The sequence below is a fragment of the Camelus dromedarius genome, chromosome 2 (genome assembly GCF_036321535.1).
Source record: "Camelus dromedarius isolate mCamDro1 chromosome 2, mCamDro1.pat, whole genome shotgun sequence".
Classification (NCBI taxonomy): domain Eukaryota; kingdom Metazoa; phylum Chordata; class Mammalia; order Artiodactyla; family Camelidae; genus Camelus; species Camelus dromedarius.
In genome coordinates this window covers 28390405-28417873 of record NC_087437.1, presented here as the reverse complement: position 1 = coordinate 28417873, position 27469 = coordinate 28390405, and the positions used below count along the sequence as shown (strand labels likewise).

At 38.4% G+C, this 27469-nt stretch overlaps 1 protein-coding gene across 17 annotated transcripts in view; it reads right to left on the bottom strand.

The window, feature by feature from the left end:
* Positions 1 to 24265, bottom strand: part of MBNL1 (muscleblind like splicing regulator 1) — a 190390-nt gene extending 166125 nt beyond the window's left edge. For 11 of the 17 annotated variants that reach the window (XM_010986584.3, XM_010986589.3, XM_010986600.3 and 8 more), the window contains exon 1: positions 2101 to 2236. The gene's annotated coding sequence lies outside the window, so the exon portion shown is untranslated. Of the gene's footprint in view, positions 1 to 2100; positions 2242 to 24128 lie in introns of those variants that run through there. The other 6 variants (XM_031449508.2, XM_010986657.3, XM_031449509.2 and 3 more) reach the window with 4 other exon arrangements.
* Positions 24266 to 27469: the final 3204 nt, after the last annotated feature.

The window sequence follows — 27469 nt, the reverse complement described above, 5'->3', positions numbered from 1 at the left end:
AACCATAAAACATTTTGGATTCTGGGCTGGCATAGCTGCATGGAGTGCCACACTTGCTGTGTATCTGCACACAAATTTGTTCTTAGTTACATGAGGGGAAAAAAATTAAACTAGGCACATGTGAGGTTTTCTGACTCTCTTAGTAATAATAAAACCTGATTATCACATCTTAAGTGACACTGTAATTATCGATGGATGATGAACTGGTTTTCTGGTGCTGACCCAATCTGTTCCCTAAAACACAAAAGGCAACTCTTGTCGTCCTCGGTGAGGAAACCCCCTCATTCAACAAATAAAACTAAAAGCCATGTCTACCTTTGGAAAGAAGGTCTAACAACACACTAGTAATACAAAAAAAAAATTCACCCCTGTTGTGCAAATACACAACACTGATGAAAATCAGAACTCGGTAGGCTTCCTAAAATACAGTTTTGAGCTGTAGTTGTCACCAACTTAAAGAAAGCAAAGATGCAAGTGACAACTATTTGCTTTCTCAGGCTACAAAATAACTAGTCAGCGTCTCTAGCTATCATACTATACTCAAGACATTCTGTAAGTATTGAACTAAGTATTCCTGGGGTGAATTTTACAGTCCTTGAACTTTCATTTTAGCTTGTCTCAGTGATAATACTTTATCTCAACAGCAAGACAGGGAGAAACACCAACGCTCTCAGGAACCCACGGAGATAACATGGAGTGGATCACTTAAACGCTGGTATAGAATCGTTATGTACTAAATACCCTCTGCGTATAAACAGACACTGTGTTCAAATCCAGGAGGGAGGAACACCGTGTCCACTGGTGTAGTATTTCAAAGCACATTGCAGAGGGCCTGCAAATCCAAAGGCATTAATTATGACTTCTCTCTCAGTGTATTAATTTGTTTAAGAAATTCCTCAGAGTGTGGCAGAGTTTACCATCCATTTGCTGTCGGCTTGTGCCTGGGCGGGTGGGCACACAAAGTAAAGACAGTGGCATAACCTTCCTGGCAGCTTCTCACTCAGTCTGAATCCTAGGGAAGCACTCTGCGCGGAAATACACCACAGAGCCCGAGCAGCCGCCTACTCTCCCGGGCCAGGAGAGATTTAAGAGCACAATTACTCTTCCGGCTACAACACTCTGGTTGTAAAGTGCTCTGAGAGGGGCAAGGATAAGCTCCCCCATATACCTGCTCGTGTTACAGGCTCTGGAATCAAAGTATTCTCACATGACACATTACTACCAATAACAGATTCCGGCTCCGTTTAAAAAAAAGAAAAGGAAAGGAAAGGGGGGGCGGGGGGGGACGCGCTACATATTTGTCCTGCTTTTGTCTAAAAAAACCAGAATCAAAGTCCTAACTACTTTTCATTCTTTTCGACCCCTCAAGAAAGCAATTCAATCAACTAACTGCGGCTCCACCCAGAGAGCGTCTATACTTACTTTTCTTACAGTTTTTGAGTGACGCACTACAAAACGATTGGGGAAAAAAAAGGAGCCCTCTCATGCAGGGCGTCTTCCGCCCTGTAAACTTGGCAAAAGGCAAACTGGACTGAAATACAGCACTCTCCATATAAGGAAGCCCAGCTAAACATGTCATGCGTAATTTATGGGTAGCAGGCAGAGAATTAACCTTTGAGTGCACATATTTGGCCCAGATGAAAACAGGGCTGGATGGCAGCCCCGGGGACAGGGATGCGGGATCTCTTGGGAGAAACCGTGGCTCCCATCTGATGGACTCGCATCTTCCCCCGACAAAGGTCGTTAAGTTGTAAGTACACTTCCACGCACCTGTTTCTTTTATCCCCTCTCCCAACCTACTCCCTCCCCCCCCCCCTTTCTCTTTCTTTCTTTCTAAGCTGCCAAATGGGAGGCTGGCGTTGCTGACAGTGTCCGCAGAGCCCCGGGAAGGGCTGATCGGAGCTGGGCTGCAGCTGCACAACCTCCCGCTCTCCCTCCAGCTAGAGATGGTGTGTGATAGGAAACCATCCAGCGTGGTGAGCCGCCCCAAGCCTCCTCTCACTTCCTCCTTCAGCCATATACAGCCCCGAAAGAGTACGAACAATGCAGAGCAGCAGAGCAGCAGAGCAGCGCGAGCAAACTGTGAAAATGGAAACTTACCTCTCACATTTTTTTTTTCAGAGGCAGCCCGACTGCCGAACGAGTGCCCAAGGCATTGTGGGAATCATGATTCCAAGAGGCCCGCGATTTAAAATTGAACTTGTCAGTTCCCGGTCACGGGAGCATTGTGAGCGCCACAACTCATTCAGCTGCAGTGAAAAGACTGTTGCATGTCGCTGTGCAGCCTCTTATCGCCGAGGTCTGGTTTCCGCTGCTGCTGCGCGGCCCCTCCCCCGCCGGCCCAGCCCCACCAGGAAGCCCTGGGCGGACTCGTCGAGCCCCGGAACGCACGCGGCGGCGGAAAAAAAAAACGCTCTTCAACTTTCCGCCGCCCTCCAGCTCTGCCCCCCGCCACCCCGTCGCCCCTCAACCAAACAAAGTCCTCTGGGGGTGGTCATTGCCACGTTCCGATCGGCGCAGAGAGCGAAAGGAAACCCGAGCCGGCGCCTGCGAGGTGCATCCCCGCCGCCTCCCGGTGGTATCTTCCATCTTATACGTTCAACATCATAACCTCCGAGCTATAGTGCAAACGGGACGCACCCCTTCTACTTTCTGCGGCTTCCCACTGGCTGGGCAGACAGATAGGTTCGTTTTTTGAAAGAGGCCCGTGGATGGATGGGGCTTAGTAAGGCAACTGGCAAGGTTAGACAGAAGGTGAGTCTCAAATCAGGATAAAACAGTAGAAGCTGATGGAGCTGCCGCCTTAAAATGCACCACACGATTTTTGAACCTGGATGGCTCACAGGCGGGAAAAACATCCGCAAGACTGCCAGTGTGTATCTTTCTCAAGTAACAGGGTGTCCAGAGTTTGGAATTCCTTAGTAAAACTTCTTGTCACACAAGCCCGAACACTCACATACCAGCTTCCCATCTACTTTGTAAATAATATTTGGAATGTAAAATCCCCTTTCTTCCCAACTCTGCGTTATATGATTTATAAAAAGCAAAGCCCCCTCTTTCAACATAAAATACTTATTTTCTGAAATACTGGAGTAGTCCAAGGCAAATAAGTCATATTATTACTGGAGCAAAAGAAACCACAACCCAAAATCATAATTCACTGGGTGTTATAGGATGTAACTTGGCTTCACTTTCAAGGGAAAGAATCCTAGACTATCGTGATGTGATCAAGTTTTGGAGATTCGGGGGCAGAATTTCCTTTGGATTTAGGGAATAACTTATTCAATGATGATTCTAATTAAAAACATTTGTTCCATGCTTTGGATACAATTTAGAACAAAATGCTAGATATTGTGCGACTATTCTTCCTACAAGTTTGTTAGGTTGTGTTGAAGAGAGTGGGGACGGTTTAAGGAGGAGAAGGAAAAACACCATGAAATGTACTAAAGTACGAAAATACTTCCAGAGGCACTAATAACACACTTGAGTTCTCGACCCTTGGCTAGATCCACAAAATGCTGAGTTAATATTTTGCACTGCTCCCTTCCAGAACAAATAAATAAATTAATTCTATGGTGCCACTTCTCAGTGTTAATCATTAAAAAGTACACAAGTGCACACACAGTGGAAGCAAATTTTAAAGGAAACTGACACTTTCTCAGAGAATAGGGATGGGCATTTTCTATCTGCCAATTAGTAGCTACCCCAAGCTATGAGGGCTTCTTCCTTTCTTCTAATTCAGCATTCATTTCAACAACTACATCAACAGCCTGCTTGCTATGCCAGAGATTCGAGAATGTATAACAGAGTCCCTGCCCTCAAGGATAATACCTCTATTAGGAAGAGACAAACCAATTAATTCTTCCTGAGGGCTTATGCTAAAATGATGGCGGTAAGCCCAAGGTGGGCCTGAGGAGTGTCAGGAAGGGTGCCTGGAGGAGTTATTTTAACGGGTACCTTAAAGGTGTGTAGAAATCATCAAGATGGAAAGGGAGTTGAGACCAGATCCAGTGGAGAGAAGAGCCTGGCAAATACAATGGACCTGTCAGTCTCTTTGTTAGAAGTAAGAGATGAGAGTTGTACAGGAGTGGCAGTAAATGAGCTAAAAGTAGGTCTGTGTTAATCCAAGGAGTCTCAGCTTTACTCTGAAAACTGTGATGAACTAGAGGCGTTTACACATCAAGGGGATAGGTGGAGTTTGGACTTGTATTTCAGAAAGATCCTGCGGCCGCAGCTTGGAGAGTGAATGGGAACGTGGGGTGGAGGCCGATGGAAGAAGGGTGATGGGTGTGGACAGACTGGAAAAATGACTCATGCAGGGAATGAGGAAGGGAGGAGCCTTGGGAGACTCCCAAATCCCTGGCTTAGCCTACTGGATTGTTTGCTACTTGCTTTTTAATTCCTCCGGTTTGCCTCCATTCGCCATGACACAGACCCTGGCTTCTGAGCTGGGCCACCTATGCTGGCAGGTTAGTGTCCTCGCTGGCTTCCATGGACCACTCCTCAGAATGCCCAATGACCCGCTAAGGGCTAATCCTGCTTGTAGGAATTTATTTTCATTTGTTCTCAGACCCTTGTAGACTTTCAAGTTAGAGCTTTGCTGTCCTTTTTTCATGTGGGTTAGAAAATTCGCTGTTTGGAACAACATGGTGAAAAACAGGACTTTGAACCTGTGTATGGTGCAAGAGGGGAAATTATTTTTCCACTTCAGCACTGGAGAAGGTGGGGAAGTTCTGGGAACAAAAGAGAAATTGAAACTGAGGCAAATTTTCTGCTCCACTGAACAGAATACGAAGAAATACAAGAAAGAAACTTGAATGTTAGAAACAGAATAAACATCGTAGTAAATGATAAAGAAGAGGGGGGAAGTGTTATTTCACATTAGATAAAGGAAAAAAGGATGGCTAAGAAACTCATATAAAACAATGGTCAACCTAGGACTCACAAGTCAGTCGAAATAAATTGTGGTATAAAACTTCATTGCCACTGATTTAGCTTAATTTATTACCACTGATAATACTATAACATGAATAATGACATTTAACATTTTGAAGCACTGTAACAAACATTAGATCATATGTTAAAAATATTAAACCATGTTGTCAGCTTTCAACTAGCAGTGGCATTCTAACCACATTTCAAATTGTGGAAATTATTAAAAAATCATCGTAGTAATAAAAAGTAAATTGTTCCCCATTTAGAATACCAGTAATATTCCCTCAGTGCTAGGATAGCATTATGGTTTCTCTCACTCCTCTGAAGGGCAGTTATAGTCCATAGGTTTATGAGTGAGAACATCTTTAAGTATAAAAAGAATGTCATTTGGGGGTAGAGGGGGAAATTATAAAAAACAATTTCAGATGAAATAAAACTACCTTTTCAGATGAAGGAAAGAATATTCACTACAGGTTCCTGAAATATTTCAGACCATTCAAGTCTTAATTATACCAATGAATCCCAATAGAAATACAGTTAAGGAATATGGTTTTCAGAGATAATATCAACTACCTGGTTTACCAATAATACAGATACAGGAAATAGCATTTATCTTTTTCATTCAAATGGGAGTCTCTAAGGCATCTGTGTAAGTACGTGGGTCTGCGAATTGATCTTTCTTGTCCTACACACCTCATTTATAGTCAATAAGCTCTTGCTGCCTTCTAAATATATTTGCCTTTCCTGCCTCAACCCCCAACCCAACATCAAAATGAAAATATCCCAAGAAGGTATGCGTTATAAAAATTGAAATATGAAAAGATCTTGAATCGTGGATCTAGAAGTGCTGTTTTTAATATACCAGGGTAGAAAGAATCCATTGCAAGATATTGTCAAAAGTGAGATCAGATTCAGGTCCCATGATTTTTAATCCATGTTTAAATATAGATGGTTAAGAGAAGAAGCTGCTGGAAGGCAACAAAGAATTGGAAATACTCTCCTATGAGGAATTAACTTAACATGGATGTATCAGATGTATCTCCATTCAGTTTCACAGCAGGGAAGGGGTTGGAAGCATTCTTCTGTAGCCTGAATTCAAACTTGTTCAGGTATCTGAATAAATATACTTGATAGAATTGTATGAATTTAGTTTACCTAAATTTAGTTTAGGATCTTTATTATATAAAATCAACATATTTGTCTTAAAATACTTATAAAGATTAAAAGTTAAAATATTAATTTATGAGTTAATATAATTATTATGCATTAAAATATTAATTTTAATAAATTAATAGAGGTATTTTACCTAAAAGTTGACTCTAAATCTTCAGTATAGTTATTTTTGCATCTAGCAATAGGGAAATAGAAAACAAATTCATTTCGGAATTAAAGGTTTAGAACCACAGAATTTTAGTAGAGAATGGAAACTTAGAGTCCATCAGGGCCTGTTCTCCTGTTAGACCAGAGAACGTTGTATACATAAATTGGTTCCATGACAGAGAAGAACTGGTATCAGTGTCTTCTGACTCTCTCAGGCCATTTATTTTCATTGTTTTTCTTAAAGACACTGGGGCAACAAGAAGCTCTAATATAGGCCTAAGTGTTGCCCAAGTTTATGTGAAGAGGAGTCAGCCACATTAGATTTCTAGGAGTATAATTCTTTCCTCCTCTATGTCTTCCCTGTTTCTCTTTCTTTTTCTCCTTTCCATTTCTCCGTACTTCTTTCCTTCTTTCCACACAGAAAACACTTTCTCACAGTGCTTCCATTTCACACATGTTCATGGGGCATCCATCACGCTAAGACCTGTTCTAGGTATTATGGTTACAGAAATGGACAACACAGCCCAGTCACTTCCTTCAAGGAGTTTACAGTCTGCTAGGGAGAGACAGACACTAAACAAGTAAAGAACAAATACAAAGAAAAAGATAAACATCTGAGGCAATTTCAGATGGAGGTAGACACTATGAAGAAAAAGAAATCAGGATGAGGGGATGAGGCAGGGAGGGTGTGTGTTAAACAGGATGGTCAAGGACTGAGATGGTCAGAGGTCAGCAGAGTCCTCAAGGAAGGGAGAAATATCTGGGGAAAAATCATTCAAAGCAGTGGAAACTGCAGATCTAGAGTCTTGAAACCTGAGCTCATGCTAGGGCTGGAAGCTCCGGTGGTAAATAAAAACTAATGGAATACCTAACCTCAGGGAGCTTACAGTCCAGTGAGAGGATTGAGGATCTTACATTAATCACACTCAACAGGCAAAGCTACAATCATTCTTTTGGTCAGTGGTTCCCACTGACGCGTTTGGTTATATTAGAGATGCGGGTGGGGGTGTAGTTGGCACAAGACCCAGCTCTGCTTTTCAGTGGTAACTAGCTTCCACTTGACTGCTGCTGCGTGGAGGAGGCTGATGTTACCCTCAGAACAGGAAATGCACCACTGCTGAGGATGAGCGCAAACTGAAAGAGCAGGCCCTGGCGGGGGCGAGGGCGGCAAATGGCTGGAGGCCCGACAGGAGGAAGCGACTTGGTGGAGGGCCCCGGGAAATACAGTCAACATTAGAATCTTCCATCTCAGAGCTGAAGAGGAAGCCTAAAGCGGCCTTGAGAGAGCTGAGTTGTGTGTGTGAGCCCGTGTGAAAGAGAGAGAGAGATTTTTTCCTCCTTAAAGTCAACATAGTATAGGAGATTCAAAACTACTGAAGATAGAATATTTTTAGAAAAAAATTAGCAGCGCTTCCAGTTCCCACGGATAGTCACTGGTAATATTACAGTCTATTTCCTTCCAGGCTTTTCTCAATATGTTTTTTACACAGTTGGTACGATACTACATATGCAATTTTGTACTGGTTTTTTCCCACTTCATTTCATAACTTTATAAAACAAATGACATCTCCCATGTCATTCATATTCATTATACACCACATTTATCACATAAGGTAACAAAGGCTGGAGAACAGACCCTTGAGCCTCCTGCCCCTTGGTGTAGTGTTTGCGAGCCTACCTCCCAGATCCCGAATTCATGTGTCTAATGTGCAATATATTCCTAGACATTCAATCTGGGGTATACACATGTCTTCTAGTACAGACTATCACTAGGAAAAGAAAATAAACAATAATGGCTTTTTTCATAAATAAAAAAGTTACAAAAATAAATATGAAACAGGTAGCCAGAAAGTCAAAGTGGACATATTTCTTATATTACCTTATAATATATAATTCCATGTAATATTGTCTAATTCTGTCTACTGTCTCTTAAAATGATGTGTTGTGGTTTAGCCAAGAATCCCCTTGCAAGCTTTTAAAAATAGTGCCTAATAGATCTAACAGTGTAAATGCCAAGTGTAACTATCTTGTGGATTGTAATCAAAGGTGTTGACATACTAACACTGTTCCATTAGAATAAAAGCATCTGGAAAATGTGGCCATTGCTTTGTTTGTTTCTAAATGCAAACAAATTTTTGAAAATGCCAATAGCAAGGTTGATTCTTCTTTCCCTAAGTGTCTGCTGTATCTATCTATCATTCACTTCTGGAGTTCCTGTCTTTTGGCTTCTATGACACTCCACATGCTTCCCTCTTTTCGTTCCATCGTGTAGATTCTCTATCTCTGGATCTTCTGTCAGCACCTCTTACTCCTTCTTACCTTTGTTTTTCCAGAAATTACCTTCAGACCGTATCTCCAGAGATGTCCTAAGGGCACCTCTGAATAAGAAGAACTTTTGTCACATGAGTAAATGGTGGGAGACTCAGATACACATCTCTTTTCTTGTCTTCCCTTTTTGCCTTGTCCACGATGGTGGGAACCAAGTGGTACAGTTGTCAATTAATTCTTATGGCTTCATGGAGGCATCAGGTGCCACCCATTGCTCCTTGATTCATTTAACAAATACTTATTGCTCACTGACAAAGTAGCAAGAGTGGCACTTGGCGCTGGGGATACAGAGATCATTAAGACTTCTTCAGGTGCCCAGAATCTAGTCCAGTCAGAGGGTGGGGAGTGGAGGGGATACATGTAGGGGAAAAAAACTCAAGCATTTGGAAAAGAGTGTATCAAGTGAAACAATTCAATTAAATTCAACAAACCCATGTGCCATGCAGATGGCAAGGAGGACAGGGCTGGGTCAGGCCTTGCTCCTCAGACTCCCAAGCAGCTGACAAATGGTAAAATTACCTGGCATGTGTTTGTGAAGTGCTTGATGGCACAAGGACAGGCAAAGAAAAGTCACGAAGGGCTATTAGACAGACAAGGGACTTGTTCATGCGAACAATTTTAGCAAATCATTGCCCTAGCAACATGAGGAGAAAGTTTGTTTTTCTTATTTTTCATGCTGCCATTACAGAAAGCCTACTGAGGGTCAAGTTGAGTTCCCTGACCCTGGGGCTCCAGACAGTCAGGCTTCCTCCCCTGCCCTCAGTGAAACCCAGGCAGGCCCTGCAACTCTCTCTCTCCTCACTTCCCTCAGATCATCAATACCAAATCCCCAGTTAGGTGATGGGCGATTATCTGATTAAAGTCATTCACACTAAGGCGAGAATGAGGCTTAATCCTTCAGAAGTGTTTGCTTTGACAAAAGGAGAACTTGTTACCCCTAATGAACTGCTAATTAGGCAGAACTTGGAGGCCTCCCTCCTCCTCACTTTCCCGGACTCCCCACCCCCACAGCCTTTCCTTTCTATTTCCCCTGCTGAAATAAAGGAAGATGGAAAACTGGTGAATTAAAAAAATGTTAGGGACCCTAATTATGTATGTTATCTCTTTGACCCCTCACAAGAGACACGTGAGATGGTATTTATGACCCCATCCTAGAAATGAGGGGACTGAAACTAGGGCAGTGGTTCTTGATTTTGGCTGCATTTTGGATCAATAGAGTGCAACCACCTATTTCTGGGTTGCAATCAAATCAGAATTTCTGGGTGTGGCACCCAAGCATCAATATTTTTTTAAGTTCCTCAGATGATTCCGATGTGCAGCCAAGGTTTCCTAGAGCTGAGTTATAGTTTATGAAATGAAATTACTCAGAATCAGGGGCAATGTACTGACCTGCTCTGTTTCCTCCCTTTGGCAAGTAAAGTCTATTTGGCTCAACAGAAACAGTGTGCTCTGCAGGAAACCGTCTCAAACAGAGTTAGGTTTGGGTAACATGGTGCCCACGTGCATCTAGAAATGTGGGAGTTGGACTAGTTGTGGGAGGCAAGATGACATGACACTTCTGTCATGCACCTGGCTGGGCATGGAGCTTCTTAGGCAACCAAAATGTGTGTCACTTCATACCAGGTATGCATCAGTGGCCTGTGGGCTTAAAAACTAGCTAGAGAAACAATGAAGCCCATACAGAGGATAATCCTACATGTTCTATAATGTTTAGGTTGCTGTTTGCTTAGAGTTTTGTATCCTGTCTCTTTCTAAGAAATTGTAATCATGAGCACCTCTTGAGAATGACATAAGGGCCTCTGAGTATTCTGGGCGACTTCCTGTTGGATTTGTTTCTATCAGACTACAGAAAGTATATATATATTCTAGAATATATGCTTCCATGTACATGCATATATATGCATACACATGTATATGTATGATTTTTCAGAAATAAAAAGTGGCAAATTTTAGTCTATTTTATGAATTCATTCAACAAAACTAACATAGTTAAACTATAAATACAAATAAATTAATAGGACATTTCTCATTTGAATATCATTTGCAGGTAATGTTAGAAGTCTTAATTTACTTTCTTTGTGAATGTGCCGTCAGCCCACATGGATTTCCTGGCCACACCTGGATGGACTCGAATGCCCGTATTTCAGCCACAGGCTTAGCAATGAGTCACTGCTGACAAAACCCGATCCTGTCTAGTCTTCTAAGTAATTAATGTTATTTTTAGACAATTTCAAACATTCTTTTCCCTTTTCAAACTTTTCTGGCGGTAGGCCACCAGCCCACTGGTAACTGCTGCATTTTCAGTGTATATCTTTTTTGCTATCAAATTGCCTGTCTGGCCCACAAATAGTCACTGAGCACCTGGCACAATCCTGGCCTTTCCTGGAATCTGAGGCTACAGGGTGAGCAAGGCAAGACCCCATGCCTCTTGAAACATACAGTCCAACAGGGACAACAGATACGAAATATTAGGTAATCATTATCAGTTAACAATATAAATTTGCAAAGTGAAGTGAAAGAGAAGAAGGGTGTGAACAGGTGGATCTAAATTCAAAAGATAGGCAGTTGTCATTATTTTTATGATCTCTTCTTTATTTCATTGAATTCAAACATCTAGAATTATAGCCCAGTGAGGAGCCACCACAGTGCTTGGACTACACATCTGTGCCGCCTGAATTCCTCATTTGTAAGACAGAATCCCATTACTAGTTGCATGAAACAGTGACGTTATTTCTGTTAAGGTGCAGGGTGTTCACCACACCGCCCCCGAGGGCAAGGTTCGAAGAAATCTGTGACTGATCAGTACTGCTCTGACCTTGTTGTGTTTTGCTGTTTACTTTCATTCATTTCCTGAGTTTAACCGTTTAAGGCTATGCCACCTACAGACAAAGCCAGCTTCTCTCTCACACTTTCAGAGAGCATAGCATGTCAGCTTTTGAATTAATATATGAAAATCCGCTTGTATTATCTTTTGTTTTGTCAAAGTTACAGGCTCTTTTTTAAATCCTTGTTCCTGATGTTAAAAAAAAAAAGAAATGTTTTTTATATTCCTGGATATAAAAGGTAACATGTGCTTATTTTAAATATTGTATCCAGTGCCTTTAATAGGAGTTTATTAATTCTGTTCAGGTGCCACTGTAAAGATGTTTATGCATGATTATTCTACTCCAGCAACAGAGCAGTGTGTGTAACTCCTACCCACACGCTTACTCCCATGCACAGTGTAACTTCCTTCTACAGCTTCAAGACGCCCACGCTCCTGTGAAAGCACTTTTCTACCTGTCATTAGTCTTTGCAATTAAGTAAAGAAAAAGGTAGCTGTATAAAAGAGGCTGGCCACTCTGGGCCTCTCTTTTCACAGAGTCTTTCTTCTCTAAAGATACTCTAAATTACAGCCTTAGCCAGAACAGTTTTTCTCCTTGTGAGGACTTTGAAGTCTGTTTATTCTTACAATGTACTGGTAAGTCTGTCTTGGAAAAAGCTGTAAATAGTTTGTCAGGGTCCCTAAATACTGACAATCTACAGGGGCCCTGGGAAGTGTTAACTCTGTTAGATTTGACTTGAACTTGTGGAAAAGGGCATGTTTGGCACCAAATATCCAATTTATCTGAGGCAGCCAGGAGAAAGTAGTACATGGATAATACTTGGCACAACTTTGGATGTCTTTCTTACCACAATGAAAGAAGACAACTGAAGTAAATCTATTTCATTTATGACTAACTTACCAGGTGACTAAAGGGAAAACACTGTCAACTTTGGGGTTATTGGCAACAGGTATACACATGCCAAATATGACACATGGGCCAGTTTTTCATTGGCGAGAGTCATGGCTTGCTGCCACCTTGCCCTTCTGCCTGTGTTGTTGGGTCCCCATCTCCCCCAGCCAACCTCGTGCAATGACCAGTGTGTGCACCACACTCTGTAAGAGAATCAGGTTAAAAACAGGGGGATAAGTTTTTCAAAGGCTGCTGCTCTGCCCATGGCCTTGGCTTCCATGAAATAAAAGACAGTTTTTGGAGCCTGTTATTAGGCATGAGAATTTGGACAGTTTCTCCAGGTCTCAGTTCCTGTGAACTTAAAATGTCTACCTCACAAAATTGTGCTGATGAACGAATTCATGAGAATTAACCTAATGTAGGTTAGGCCTTTCATAAAATATAGCTATTGTTATCATTTTAAATGGATGGTAATTACAAATTTTTAAATCTAGAATATTAAAAAAAATAAGCTCATGTTAAACTTCTTTTTGAAATATAAGGATTAAAATCAGTTGCAACTTAAAGAAATTTACAGCTATTTTTTACAAGATGAAAAGACAGGTCTTCTCACAGTTTTTTTGAATGGACAGGTAGGAAGTAACTAAAAAGGAGTCCCAGACGTGCCCTGGAATGATACACAGGCCCTTTAGAGACATCTCCCTTAACTGGGCAGTGCACAGCTTTCTTTTGTCCAACTTTCCTCACCCATTTTACAAGGGAAAACATAAGAAGGACAAGCCAAGCCAAGCCAAGCAAAAGGCATCTACCACTTTAAAGAAGAGTTTATGATGCACAGTTGCATGGAAACCACTTCCTTTGGAGCCATATGTGAAGTTATTATGATTTTTTTTTTTGTAACCCAGTCAAAGCTGTTGCCACAGGATAAAAGTCTAGTTGTCTACTTGCTTCTTCTAAGTAACACAAGTCGAGATCCTTTCAGACATAGCTTCCCTTTTTTTTCAGATTTTATTCCTACCTCTCTGACAAAAGTGTATCTCTCAACTTCATCAGAACAAACATGCTCAGAGCTCTAAGAGGAGAAACGAATGACGATGTGTTGCTAAGTACTATTTAGTAACAAAGGCTCAGGCCACGAGAATGATGACACCATCATGCACTTTTGACAGAGATTCTTTTCCAACATGATGGGTCACCACCAGAAAAACAAAGCCAAATAAGGCAGGAGGAGAGACCACTTGGCTCTGGAGAAGGCATCCTTAGCATCCATTTCTGGAGAACCATGAGCCCCAAGTTAACACAGCCCAAGTCCGTGCACTTTTTTTGTTCCCTTCCTGAATCCACTTCATGTGAACAAATGTATACTACGCTTATTGCAGAAAACCAAGTACTCACATACTTTCAGTAGATTTGCTTCGTGGTTAAGCTGCTCAGCTGTAGTAAGCAGCAAGTCAGCAAGTCTTCATGTTTCAAGAGTGGTCTCTCATATTCACACACTGCAGATACTCATACACTTACTCTCTCACACACATGCACTTGGAAACCACACACCATCTCACACTTTGCACTAACCCGATATATGGTGAGTCATCACACCCACATAGGGGGAAAGGATGGAATGCATCACTTGAGTAGCACATAAGTTGTTTGCACCCCTCCACACTTCCCAATACTAGTAAAAGTTCTTCTATGTAGGTGTTGTCAGGGGCACTCAGAAGTTAGCTCCTGACCCCTACAATATCTTGTCTTCCTGCCTTGGGGAAATGACAGTTGTGTTCCTCTCCACCCTGCCCATTGTCATCCTTCTAGCCACACTCAGTCCAAGGTCTTCTTTGTCAGCTCTTAAGGCAAACCAAAAATAGAAGAAATCATACTAGTTGTAGTTAACTTCATAAGTATAGAGGGAGGTCATTTGTTCTCAGATATTAAGTGTTTACTCCATTAAAAAAAATGTTCTTTTCAGTAAACTAGTTTATATTCCCTTCCCAAATCACACTGAACCTCCCAATTCCCTCAAAAAATTGTGTCCCACTAACTCTAGGATTTAAAATGTAATAATTGGGTCTTTTAGATCTCTTGGGATAATAAAAATAAATCAGAGGAAATTTATAATTACCATGGAAAATGCAGAGTAAGTTACTGCTACTTACAAAAGGAACAGGTTGATGTTGCAAGGGTCCCTATCATCATTGGCACTGGGATTTAGGAAGAATAAACAAAGGAGCATCTGTTGTCCCCAGAGACTAGAGAACAGCCTTTTCTCCAGTCTTTTCTACCTCGTCTCCATGCAGAGATGAAGCTGCCTGATGACCCCATTACCAGACATTGGTGAACCTGTTTTCAATGGCTATGATTGGGGTCAATTAGTCCACAGCAATTTTGCTGAAAAATCTTAAGTTGACAGATTTAAATAATACTTGAGCCCTTTTCACTTTTTTCAAACTCACACCTATAATGGAAATGAAAAGGCAAGAAAATGTATTTAACCTCTGAAGGTAAACTGAGCTTATCCGAAATTTATCTATATATAATAAATTGTCTCCTAAGAAAGTTTTTGACCTATGTGGTAATTCCTGCTTCCCTTCAAACAGCAGTTTTTCCTGGTCTGCGTTAAACACAGATAATGAATGGCTCATTCATTGACTCCTCTACCCCGTCCACACGTGTGCACATCCTTGCAGATGTTTGCTCACAATGCACAGCTCCTTTCCTTGGCCTACAACCTAGGTGAACAGTCTTAGCTTCATCTCCCACTTCCCTCTGGACCCCTCCTTTCTGCATCTCAGATATGCCAAGCTCACTCCTGCCTTTGCACTTGCCCATCACTCTCCCTGGGCCACTCTCCCCAGAGTCCTCCACAGGGCACTCAGCTTTCTCAGCATTCAGGTCTTAGCTTAAGTATTACCATTTCAGAGAGGCCACCTCCGGAAGCCAGTTGTCTCTCGTCCTTTTAGTTTGCTGAGTTTTCTTCATGTTGAATGAGCATCTGAAATTCCCTTTTAAGGATTTATTTGTTTACTGGTTTGCTCATTGTTAATCCCAACTAGACTGAAGTTCAGCTTCTTGAGGGTAGAAACTTGGTCTTGTGTATCACTGTTTCCCCAGCATCTAGAACAGTGCTCAATGCACAAGGCTGGATATATGAATATATGAATAGACACCCTTCAAAATAAAAAGTGTCTTTTCACAAGAATTAAAATCCTCCTTTCATATAACCCACTTCCTGAGAAGAACCACAAAGTCAGGGTCACCAAATACCTCCTATGGCAGGACGGTAGAATAGAAAAAAAAAGTGACTCAATATTAAATGCACATAATATTAACATTGTTGAAATTTCTTTGAAAATTTTCCGACAAAATTATTACCTCTTTTCTACCAAAGATAAAATTTTGATGGTTGGTTCAACTTTAAAGCTACTTCCTTCAGGGAGCCTTGTGCCGTCACTGCACCCAGAAGTATAACTTTCAATTATTTTGATGTCTCAAGTGACCCCTTATGTTTTTCATACTGTGTCTCAAAATCCACTTCTTTTACTATTCGTCCTCCTAGACTGTTAGATTTCTGAGGCAGGGGCTGTACCACACAATCTATAAACTTTTAACAATATCTAAACCACAGCTTTGTCTACCTTACTTCTTAAAAAAGAAGGAGTAGAGGCATTATAATTACATGATGAAGACCCAGCTTGGAGAAAGACACACCAAGGTCAGTTTGTGACCATTATCGAGCGACCTATCTCTGAACCTCTTTTTTCTTAAATCTGTAAATTCAGAATAATAGTACTTACTTAACAGAGTTGGTAAGGGTATTAAATTAGTTACTTATGCGAAGCACCTGACATACAATAACATTTTTTTTAATGGAGGTACTGAGAATTGAACCCAGGACCTCATGCACTCTACCACTGAGCTATACCCTCTACCCTATGATAATGTTTTTTAAATGGTACTGAAAATAGTATTAAAAAGTGATACACAATGGTACTAAAAAACGGTGCTAAAATGTAAATAATAGAACGACCATTATCATCATCATCCCCGTTACTATTTGGGGCCTAATAATCCCAAGAACCAAGTTACATATTTATAACCTTAAACGTGACATTTCTCATGCACCAAAACCCTCCACAAACAGTTTTCCTAGACTGGCTTTATAATCCCCTTCAAGACTAAAAGTAGAACCAGGAAATAATTCCAAAACAATATGTGAACTATATGCATAGCCATGAGGGCAGCACAGACAGATGGTTCATCAAGAAAGGATTCTGGAAGGAGATTGCTCTTCCATCTGGCTTGAAGAAAGCAATGAATCCTAGCTGGCAAAGAAGAGCAGGAGCATGTTTTTTTGGTGGTGAGGGCAGGGGCAGAACAAGTGCAAAAGCAGTGGGGCAGCAATGCACAGTGCTTGCCCCTCCGGACACTAAGAGGTTAGCGGCAGCTGCTATGAACTCATCTCCTTTTAGCTCAGTGGAAAAGAGCCAACACAGAAAAAAAAAAAAAAAAAAAGAGAACTTCTTGGTCTGTTTGTTGTCTCCGGGGGCCACTTTTTCGTTTCAGTTCCTTTCACTCAGCGGTAACAGAAGTATCCCCACCTGACGACCGCATGCCTGTTTAGAGCACCACCATAACATGGCCTCCCCCAGACAACCCTAGGAGGTTGCTGGTATTTTTATTACGCCTGTTTTATTTGTACATGAGGCTTAGAAATGCTGAGGCCTTTTGGCTTAATCATCATTTATCTGAGTACCTACTATGTTCCATGCAGGGTTGTCGCTACTGAGAATATAGCATGAACAAAACAAACAAAATCCCTGCCCTCATGGAACTTACATTCTAGTGGGAGGAACAGACAACAGAAATAATTGAATAAAGAAATAGAGATAAAAATTTAAGTGCTGTCAAGAAAATTTAAACAAGGTAAAAAGGATAGAGAGTGACTGGGTTAGGGACATAATAAAATATGTGGTTGGTCATGGAAGACATCCCTTTGGATGAACATCTGAGCATAGATCTGAATAGAGAAGGACTGTGCCACAGTAATATAGGTGGGAAGTCCCTGTGCAATGTACAAGGTCCCTGAATTAGGAATGAGGTTAAGATACCCTAAAAGCAAAATGAAGAATAGAGCCAGAGCATAGTGAATGAAGGGATGAGAAGTAGGAGATGAAGAGGAGATGTAGGTGGAAGCCGAGACATAGAAGCTCTAGTGAGGAGCTTGATTTTCTCCCAATTAAAATAGGAAGCCACTGAAGAATTTTGTGCAGTGAGTCACGTGATTTGATTTGTATTTTGAAAAGTCATGTTGGCAAGGATGCAAGAGTAGAAAAAGAGATAATTTTTAGGAGGACACAACAAGAACAGAGATGCCTTCAACAAGGGTAACAGTGTCTCACACCGTGCTCAAGATGGTGGAAGGGCTGAGCCTAGTCAGTGTTGGGATGTATGGTTGGGACCTAGATAACTTAACTATAAGATGATGCCATTTACTGACCAAAGAAGACAGGATGGAGCAGCGAAGGGTAGGCAATGAGGAGTTTTATTTTGGACATTTATTTGACATTCTTGATCATATCTGAGGTTTAATATTCATTTTGAGGTATGAATCCAGAAGTTGGCAGAAAGTTAAGGAGGTATGGATTTTTTTAAAATTTAAAGGTATGGTACCAGAAACATGGAGAGGGAAGACAAGTAACTTATCTAAGATCCCCAGTCAGTAAGTGACAGAATTGAAATTGAAAATGAATCTTTTGACATCAACATACTTTCTCTTGCTACCACAAATATTAGGATGTATTCATAGTCATGAGTGCTGAAGTAGAATATGGGGGAGGGCTGGGGCAGGAACATTTTTGAATCACTTATACAGAAGGGTGAGAATTTTTTCCAGTGTTTATGGACTACACAAATTCATAGTTGCTTCTTATCTTACTTTCCTTATCTAATATTTTTTTTGGTAAGGGTAATGATATACGCACAATTAACTTTTAAAAGCCTCTGGAATAATAAACTTATAAGCTTGGCACAGATATCCACTTTCTTATCTGAAACTGTCACTTTTTGGAATACCCAAGGGAATAACTGACTTTAGACTAAGTGTAGATTGCATAGAATTGAAATATAAAGATAAAGTTCCAACCAATAACACAAATAGGTATTTCTGAATTGTATCATAACATTTGAATTAGGTTGTATCAGATTTGTTTAACAGAAATGACCCCAGTAGCATTTCATCTCTATGGCTTAAAAAAAAAATCATTAAAAAAAAAATTAAAGCAGTAAGAATGCAAAGGGAAAAAAATCTTAAAACTGAAAACAAACTGAAGTAAATGAACATAATTGTATTTTAAATGAATATTATGATGTTCCTGAATGGAAAGAAGAAAGAAGAGAGAGTGAGGGATGAAGGGAGAGAAGAGAGAGGAAGGAAGGACGGAAGGAAGGAAGGAAGGAAGGAAGGAAGGAAGGAAGGAAGGAAGGAAGGAGGAAGACTTCCTCATCCAGTAATTTACAAACACAGTATTTGGTGGGGTATGGGTGTGGGGGGCAGAGGTGCACTCTGCCCTCTTTTTCAGCAGGCTTGTTTATAATAGTAGTGGTTTGGGTAAAGCAATTCAGAAATTGTTTTAGATGTATTATGGAATTGAGCAGGCGCATGATGTCCAAAACATACATATATGTGTATGTGTGTTTTTCTGTATGCCTGCATACGCATTTTTGAATGCATATGTGTGTCTTTACGTCTCTCTGCATGTATACACATTGATACAGTTCTGCTGAAAGAGTCAAGGAGGAAAAACAGTCCAGTGGCAGTGAGTATGCTAACACCTAGGTCTTAACCTCTAACACCATTCTCCACTAAAAGAAATGAGAAATGAATGATTCCAGTGGTAAGACAGGAGGGGAACCAGATCACCCTAGAACATCTTTTTCTTCCAGAAAGTAAGAAAGTACTCACTAATGTGATGGGGCATGCTACAAAGACATCAGAAGTCAGAAAGAAAAAGCTCCATTGTTCAAAGGTGGACAATTTGAACACCAAAGTAATTAAGGCAGTAATGATTTATAAACCATTGGAAAGACAGAAATTCATGAGCTCATATCAGTAACAGGTAGATACATAATAATTAAATAAATGGGAGAGGAGAGAGGGTTTTTTTGTTTGTTTTTTGTTTTTTGCTTATACTAGAAAGCACAAGACTGATACGAATGTGCAAGGAAGGAATGCTGGAGTTGGAAAATCGTCATTTGTAACCAGTACAGCATGGACTGCATCCGATAAGAACATCAGTTAACGCTAAACCCCAGGAGTTATTGTCCATGAGAAGCCATTAATATAAAATGGAGAAATTAGGCAACACCTTGACTAGGCGACCTAAATTATCATCTCCAGTGTATCACGTGCCTCTAGATGTGACAGCAGGAGAGGAAACAACAACAACTATATATGCCATAGTTCCATTTATTTTCACTTTTCATAAGGAAAAAAAATTCAGGCAGATGTATTTATTGTTTTCCTGTGTTGGTGGACAGAATTCTAGAATAGTATTCTAGCAGAAAATGTATAACCACAATCTAACCATGAAAAAATGTCAAATACAAAATGAGGAACTCTCTGTTAAAAAGAAAAAAAGAAACAAGGATAGGTGAATAAGTTGTCTTCTTTAAAATTTTCAGTTCCATAAAAGGCAAAGAAATGCTGTGGAGATGTTCCAGATTAAGGGAGGCTAAAGAGACATTACAACTAAATGTGATACTTGAGTCTAGACTGGATCCTTTACTGGAAGGGGAAATATTATAAAGGGTATTATTAGATAAATAGCAAAATTGGAATTTGGAAAAGTATGAGATAAAAGAATTGTATCCATGTAAATTTACGAAGTAGATGTAATTCTAAAACAAGATACTTTTTCTATTTTCAGTAATTACACACTGAAGTAAAGGGCCATGTTGTTTGTAACTTGCCCTCAAGTAGTTGAAAAAAAAATGGAGATAGAAAGAATGAGAGCAAATTATAAAGCAAATGGGGTAAAATATTAAGATTAAGCAAAACTGGATAAGGGTATATGGGAATTCAATATACTATTTTTATTTTTACAACTTTTTTGAGCTTAAAATTACTTCCAAATAGAAAAATTCAAGTAAATGAAATACAACAAGCATTTTTAGTGAACATTAAAAAAAATTTGTTGCCATCAGATATCTGATTTTATTTTACTCAGCCACCTAATTGCATAGAGAATGTTTTTGCCTTTCCCCTAATTCAGCTCTGTTCACCAACACAGGAAAACACTAAATGTATCTCCTTAAATTTTTTTCTTATGAAAGGTGAAAATAAATTAAACTTCTTGAAGAAAAATTCTATTTTTTTTCAGAATCAAAGCAAACTGGTGATGTTTTTAAAGATCATACTACTATTTACATCATTTCCAAAGTAAGAAGAATTTTGAAGAGATAATCAATACATATATAAAAAACTAAAAACTTATGATGAACTATCTGTAAAACAGAATAACAATGAGGTGTGACATTTTATACTTGTCCGTGGAGCAACACCAGTAGGCTAACTTCATTTCTGACCTACTTTCTATGGTTCTAATATTAATTAATGGGTTTAGTACCATTTTTCTTTAAATTTGGATTTAAAAATACAAATTTAATATTTTCCTCAATAATACTGGAAAATTAAACTTACTTCTTGTACATGCATAGAATGCTGAAAAAATAAAGCTGAAAGCAATTTGGAAAACATCAAATCTAACTTTCTGATTTTAGTTCATGTCAAATAATTAAAAATATCAATGATGTCAGGTAGTGTTGGAAATATAACAATAATGCTCAAACAACAAATAATTTGCATTTAAAATATTTTAAGAATTAGCAGTGTTTTTATTTTTTACGATGCAGATGTGTAAATTAGACTGCATTTAGAGTATTGTTTTAAATGGGGATATCCAGAAATATAAAAGGCCTTGCCCTTATTCTTTATATTTGCAGAAATTACTTCTTCTATGGAAATGAGATACATAGTCTATCCCACAGACAACATGTACTGCCACAATGCATGTTTTTGGGAACACAATAATTTCCCCACTTATTAGCACATACTTTTGTTAATAAAATAAACGTGAATATCCTACTGGTGGCACTTCTTTAGAAGTCATATCCATTAAAAATAAATAGAAGATCAACAGATGTGGGTGGATATAAATTTGCTTTTAAAAGGCTGAAAGACCCATATTACCTAGATCTAGAGAATTTTTGTTTCTGTATTTAGAACACGCTATCCTTCTTAATCTATACCTAAACCATAGTCTTTCAGGCAGCAACGTTCTCTTGTTTTTTGTTTTTTGTTTTTGCAAATGGGGAAATGGCCAAAAGAAGGGAAAACAAAACAAATGTTTCAATGTTTAAAAAAATCCTTTTGGAAATCCAGTTTTGTCAAAAACAAACAACATCATTGTTTCAAAGTGAAATTACTATTTGAAAGATGATATATTTGCCAGGGTGGGATAGAACATTCTACTAGCAGGTCGTTCTGTTCTACAAGTGGGCAGCTTTGGAAAGTTCTGTGAAAGAGGAGGGAGACATCCACTGAACTGTGAGATTAGCTGGAGCAAGCCTGGATCTTGATTGACAGGTAGATCCCCAGCAAGATCACCCACACGCCACACAGTCAACCATGCCTCATTAAGACAGGTATAAAATTTCACAATGCTGAACAGCAGTCATCCAATTTCAACGTTTATTAGATTCAATGAAAATTTATGTCTTAGTGTGTCACATGAATGTAATCTTAAAAAACATAATGTCTATAGTTCAAAAGTCAAAATTTATGTTTTCCAGCAACAAATTATTTACAATATTGTATCTAATTTTACTTAAAATTTTTGGATTGGGGGCAGGGTCTAAATCCTTCGTTTTAATGACAGTATGTGAAATAAAAAGCCTATGCAGTGCACCCAGCTGTTCTCCTAATAATGCCAAGAACATCCCCTTCAACAATCTGTATGATTTATGCAAACACAACCAGATAGGCACTAATTTTTTTCTGTAGATATAATTTTCTCAAAGGCAGAACAAATTCTAAGCTTATTTTCCATAATTTAGGACTAGGCTGTTCATTTAGAGACTTTGATAATTCTCACCAACAACATCAACACATCTGTCTTGCCAGCAAGATAGCATTTTATCTGCTTCTTCAGCCTTCACTTGCTGTTCTGAATTATAGCGGTGATTAATTTACATTGTAATTCCCTTAGGCTATGTTTTCTCTTGGTTGTTATCAGTTATTCAGTGTAATACCACACAATGTGTATAGCATACCCTCAGCACTTAATCGTTCATGATGTTAAAATATCTCATACTTAAAATTCTGGACATTTAAAAATACTTCCATCATTTTTTTAAAAGAGAAGGACATTAAAAGTGGTATTGTTGCAAATAACAATGAAGTTCTGATGGAAGTAGTTGTATTTAATGAGCGTGTGATACCTAGAGATGAAGATGCACAATTTTAATGGATTTCTCATAATTATCAACTTAATTTTAACATGTTGATCTAGTTAGGATGTTAAACTCGAGTCAACAGTTTTTTTCCTGAATTTATAACACTAACAGTCTGTTTTTCTTTTCTGTAATCAAAAGACAGTAACTCTCATTTCATTGCATGAGAATGTATATTTTTTAAAAAGCTTTTTTCCCCCAGGTAATGTAATTGAACCAGTATGACAGCACTGTTTACCAAGACTGATAAAAATTAAATCTATTAATTGATGGAACAATGCAGACTTTCTTTTCTGGAAGCCATGCGGTTACTCTAATATTAAAAGGAAACCAAATTAAGCAAGCATTCAAATATGTTATTTGAATATATATATTATTTCAATGTATAAATATATGTAACTACAGTTTCTTTTAAAATACACATTAAAATAAACTGCAGTATTTTTACCAAAGTATATAAAGTCCAACTGCTTTTAAAAGGAAGATTTAAAAATTGCTATATAATGAATACAATTGTATTAAGTAGTTAATATGTATAAACATTACTCAAGATTGGGACAAACAAGAAAAAAAATTTCTGCTGGATTTAGGTTACTTTAGAATTTCCTAATGAGATCAGTTTCAGCTTAGTTTGATTTCCAGTTATGAACCCAAATGGTCTTACTTTGTTTTAGTTATTGCTCCATTTTTAAGCATTAAACCATAAACTGATATTACTAAGGCAATCATGAATTTGTAAAGTCAAGTTTACTTATTTAGATTTTAAAAACCATTCTGTCTACACTATAAATTGCTTTTCTAAAGTATTTAAATATCATCATAATGTGATAATATTAAAAATAACATTGAAATGTCACATTTTATATAATACAATATATTTTCACAGTGGGTAAACAAATGCAAGAATATTTTTTCCTGAAAAATGTCAAATTAATAGCATGCAGAACTAACAAATTGATATTACAAAATATTAGGAATTTACTAGAGCTAGGGGAAGAAAAATTTCTCAAATTTTATTATTAATATAAAATTTTTAAATTACTAAATTGTGTACAAAATTATGAAAAAAGAATGTTTTACCTTGCAGTTAAAATAATTTAGTGATTGATAAGAACTTCAATTTTTTACAGCTTTTTAAAGATTGTGTGTGAAGTTGAAACTGCAAATTTGTAAAACTTCTTCATTTAAAATATTGACTGCTTACTTGAGAAAGGTATCACTTTTATCTAACCTACTTTGTAATCCAGCCAGCATTTAAATTCTTGTTCTCTAAATAGCTATCCAAATAAAATTTTAAAAAAATAGCAAGTAACACTTTCTTCTTACCTCTATGTCTTATTTACAGTTGCTTGTTGAGCTGCTTAAATAGTTGAGTTTGACTACCAGCACTGCGAAGAGCTCTGTTCTCTGCTGGGCTCTCTTCTCTAGACACAGTTTTTTTTTTTTCTCTCTGAAAGGATAGTCTACCAAAAGAGGAAGTTGTGAAACATAGAGTCATTATGCTTTATAAATTCAATGGAGAAGGGAAAATGATTCACAAAGCTCATGCTTGAAATCATGGTTAACAGGCTATAAATTATGTATATAGATATATAATTAACGTATACACATATTTACATGTGTAAGCAAATTTTAGAAAAGTTGAGTTATCAAAATCTGTATTTAATTAAGTAATGCTTATTTACATAAGTAACCACCTCCTGTGTGGCTAAATGATAATTATAGAAAAACAGAAAATACTGCTCTATGCAGAAGAAAACTGTCAAGCTGATAAAGGAGGAATAAACTTGCTTTTATAAGGCTAATTAATTTAAAGTATTTTGGAGTATGACCTAAATGCTAATCTGACTATAGAATCTGGTAAAGAGTTAAAAAAGAAAAGAAAAAACTTCAGTAGACGAACATTTTCCTGGAATCTGAGTAGTGGTTTTTTGCCTACAAGTCTTAAACTTCCTTTCTCATGAATAGTTGCCTGTTACATATAGATAAAGCATTGCAAAACTGAAACTGTTGCTTATTCCTGAGCTATGGTCTCTCTCAACTTCAGCCACAAGAATGAGAAACAGGTGCAGATCCTGCAATACTGAACATTTAACTGGTTAAGTTTCTAACAAGTTGGAACACAAATTGAAAATATCTACAGGACAGTAGAGACAGTGTTCAAAAAAGGACATAAAAACAGTTGATCAATGCAAACATTTTTGTCGACTTCAAATAAAAGGAAATGCTCAGGTATATGCTTCTCCCAGTTACTGGGTAATGGGAGCAAATGAGTAGCTGCAATTTGTATGTGGCAGTCCCTCCCCTGCCCCTTGCTCGTTAGGGAAGAGGAAGGGAGTGGATTGCAAGAATAATTAAGTAATTATGCAAACCTCCACGCATTGCAAGAACCACTTTCTGGACTTCAGAAACCACCATGCTCTCAGGGTATCACACTCTGCTTTTTCACTTAGCCATATTTTCAAAGGGGCAATAAAAAATAATTAGGGGATGATTAAAAATGGAAACATTTTCCATTTCATCTCAAGTCATACTTAATGTAAATTTACAGTAAGTAAAAACAAATGAATAATAAGAAAGCTGCCTCCCCCATAAAAAAAAAAAACCCAAAACCCAAAACCAAACCAGACTAAAAAAAAAAAAAACAAAAAAAAAAACAAACCCACCAGAGTGTCACTGACATAAAATTTGACTTGAATTCTTTAGTGAGATACTTTTAGGAAAATTTTTGAAGAAAAAGCTATTGATGTGATTGCCATTGCTTAGACTCTGTGTGTTTTGATAAATTTTAAATACTATTGTGTTTGAATATTGTTATAAAACACTAGGCCCCTCTGCTCCCCTCTCACATCACCCCAAAGGCCCAGACTCTGTCCTGGAAGCACAGTGCTCAGCATCTGTGGGTGACTTTAATATGCTAGCTCAGTGTTTGTGCCCTTTTACCTGGGTGATGGGTGTCTATTTCTGTTTCTCTAATGATCCTTTCCAGGCTAGTGAATGTGCTCAAGTTTCCTCCGTTGTAAAAACATCTCCTCTGACTGAACTGCCCTATTACTTTCTTATTTGAGAAAGTTGTCATCACTGACTTCCTTCAACTCATCATAGCATTTGCTTGTGTGTGTGGTATAAAATGCATAAATAAAACTGACCATTTTTGCCATTTTTAAGCACATATTCCAGAGACATTAAGTATTTGCACACTGTTGTACAATCATCACCACCCTGTCTCCAGATCTTTTCATCCTCCCAAATTGAAACTCTGTATTCATTAAACAATAACTGCCCAATCCTCCTTCCACAACCCAAGCCCTGGCAACCACCATTCTGCTTTGTCTCTAAGAATTGACTAATCCACTTACCTCATATAAGTGGAACTATAGAATATTCATCCTCATGGCTGCTTATTTCACTTAGGTTCATCCACGTTGTAGCATGTGTCAGAATCTTCTTCCTTTGGAAGGTTGAATAATATTCCATTATTTATACATACATATACACACACCCCATTTTTATATATATATAAAATGTATGTGTGTGTATATATATATATATAATTATATATAGATATATAATTTTATATTTTGCATTTTGTTTATCCATTCATCCCTCATGGATACTTATACTTGGGTTGCTTCCACCTTTTGGCTGTTGTAAATAATGCTGCTATGAATATAAGTGTATAAATATCTGTTTGAGTTTCTGCTTTCCATTCTTTTGAGTATATATTCAGAAGTGAAATTATGTGGTTCTTCTATGTTTAAATTTTTGAGGACCTGCTGTACTGTTAAAGCCTCCCATCTTCCACCTGCTTCTCCCTCTGCATTCTGGTTTCTGTCTGTCCTGGACACCAAGACAAAGTCACCGCATAACCTTGTTACCAAATCCAAATGACGCTTCAAGGCCCTCATACTTGACCTCTGTGCAACATTTGCTACTGTTGACCACTCCCTCCTCCTAGAAGTGGTCTTTGTGCTTGAGTTCTTGACTTCATCCTCTCCTTCTGATTATGTACCAGGTTTTTCTTGGAGTTTCTTATAGGGTTCCTTAACTATGTTCATCCACTAAATGTTGCCACTTCTCTCTTTTGGGCCTGCCCTTCTCCTTACCCACAATTTCCTCAATATAAGTCCATGGTTTCAATAAGCAAATATTTATTGCTCCCAAATCTGTCTCCAAAATAGGTTTCTCCTTAAAGAAGTTTTAACTAGTGCAAAATAGAAGATCATTTTTACTTGTGATCTAGAGAGAAGAGTTTGACTGCTGGCCCCAAGATCAGTCTGAATTAATTTTCACCTCTGCTATTACTTAACTTTGGGCATGTTAGCCATTATTTCTGAGACCTCCATAAAGTGGGGACTTAAATGACAACTTTAGAGGGTTATTAAAAGATTTTTTTCTTAACATTGAAAAAATTACAAAATGAAGAATACTTACTTTATTGTGATTACAGTATACAAATACAGATAAAGCAAAACTCCATTCTATTTCCCTTTAAAAGGATTCTCTTCCCCAGAGGCATCAGTTTGAGGTGTATCTTTGCAGATCTATTTCCTATATGTATATAACATGTATATGTGTGTGTGTGTGTGTGTGTGTGTGTATAACATATGGGATTAATAATTTATGAATAACATGATACTGTGATTTTTTAAAAATTTAAGTTAATT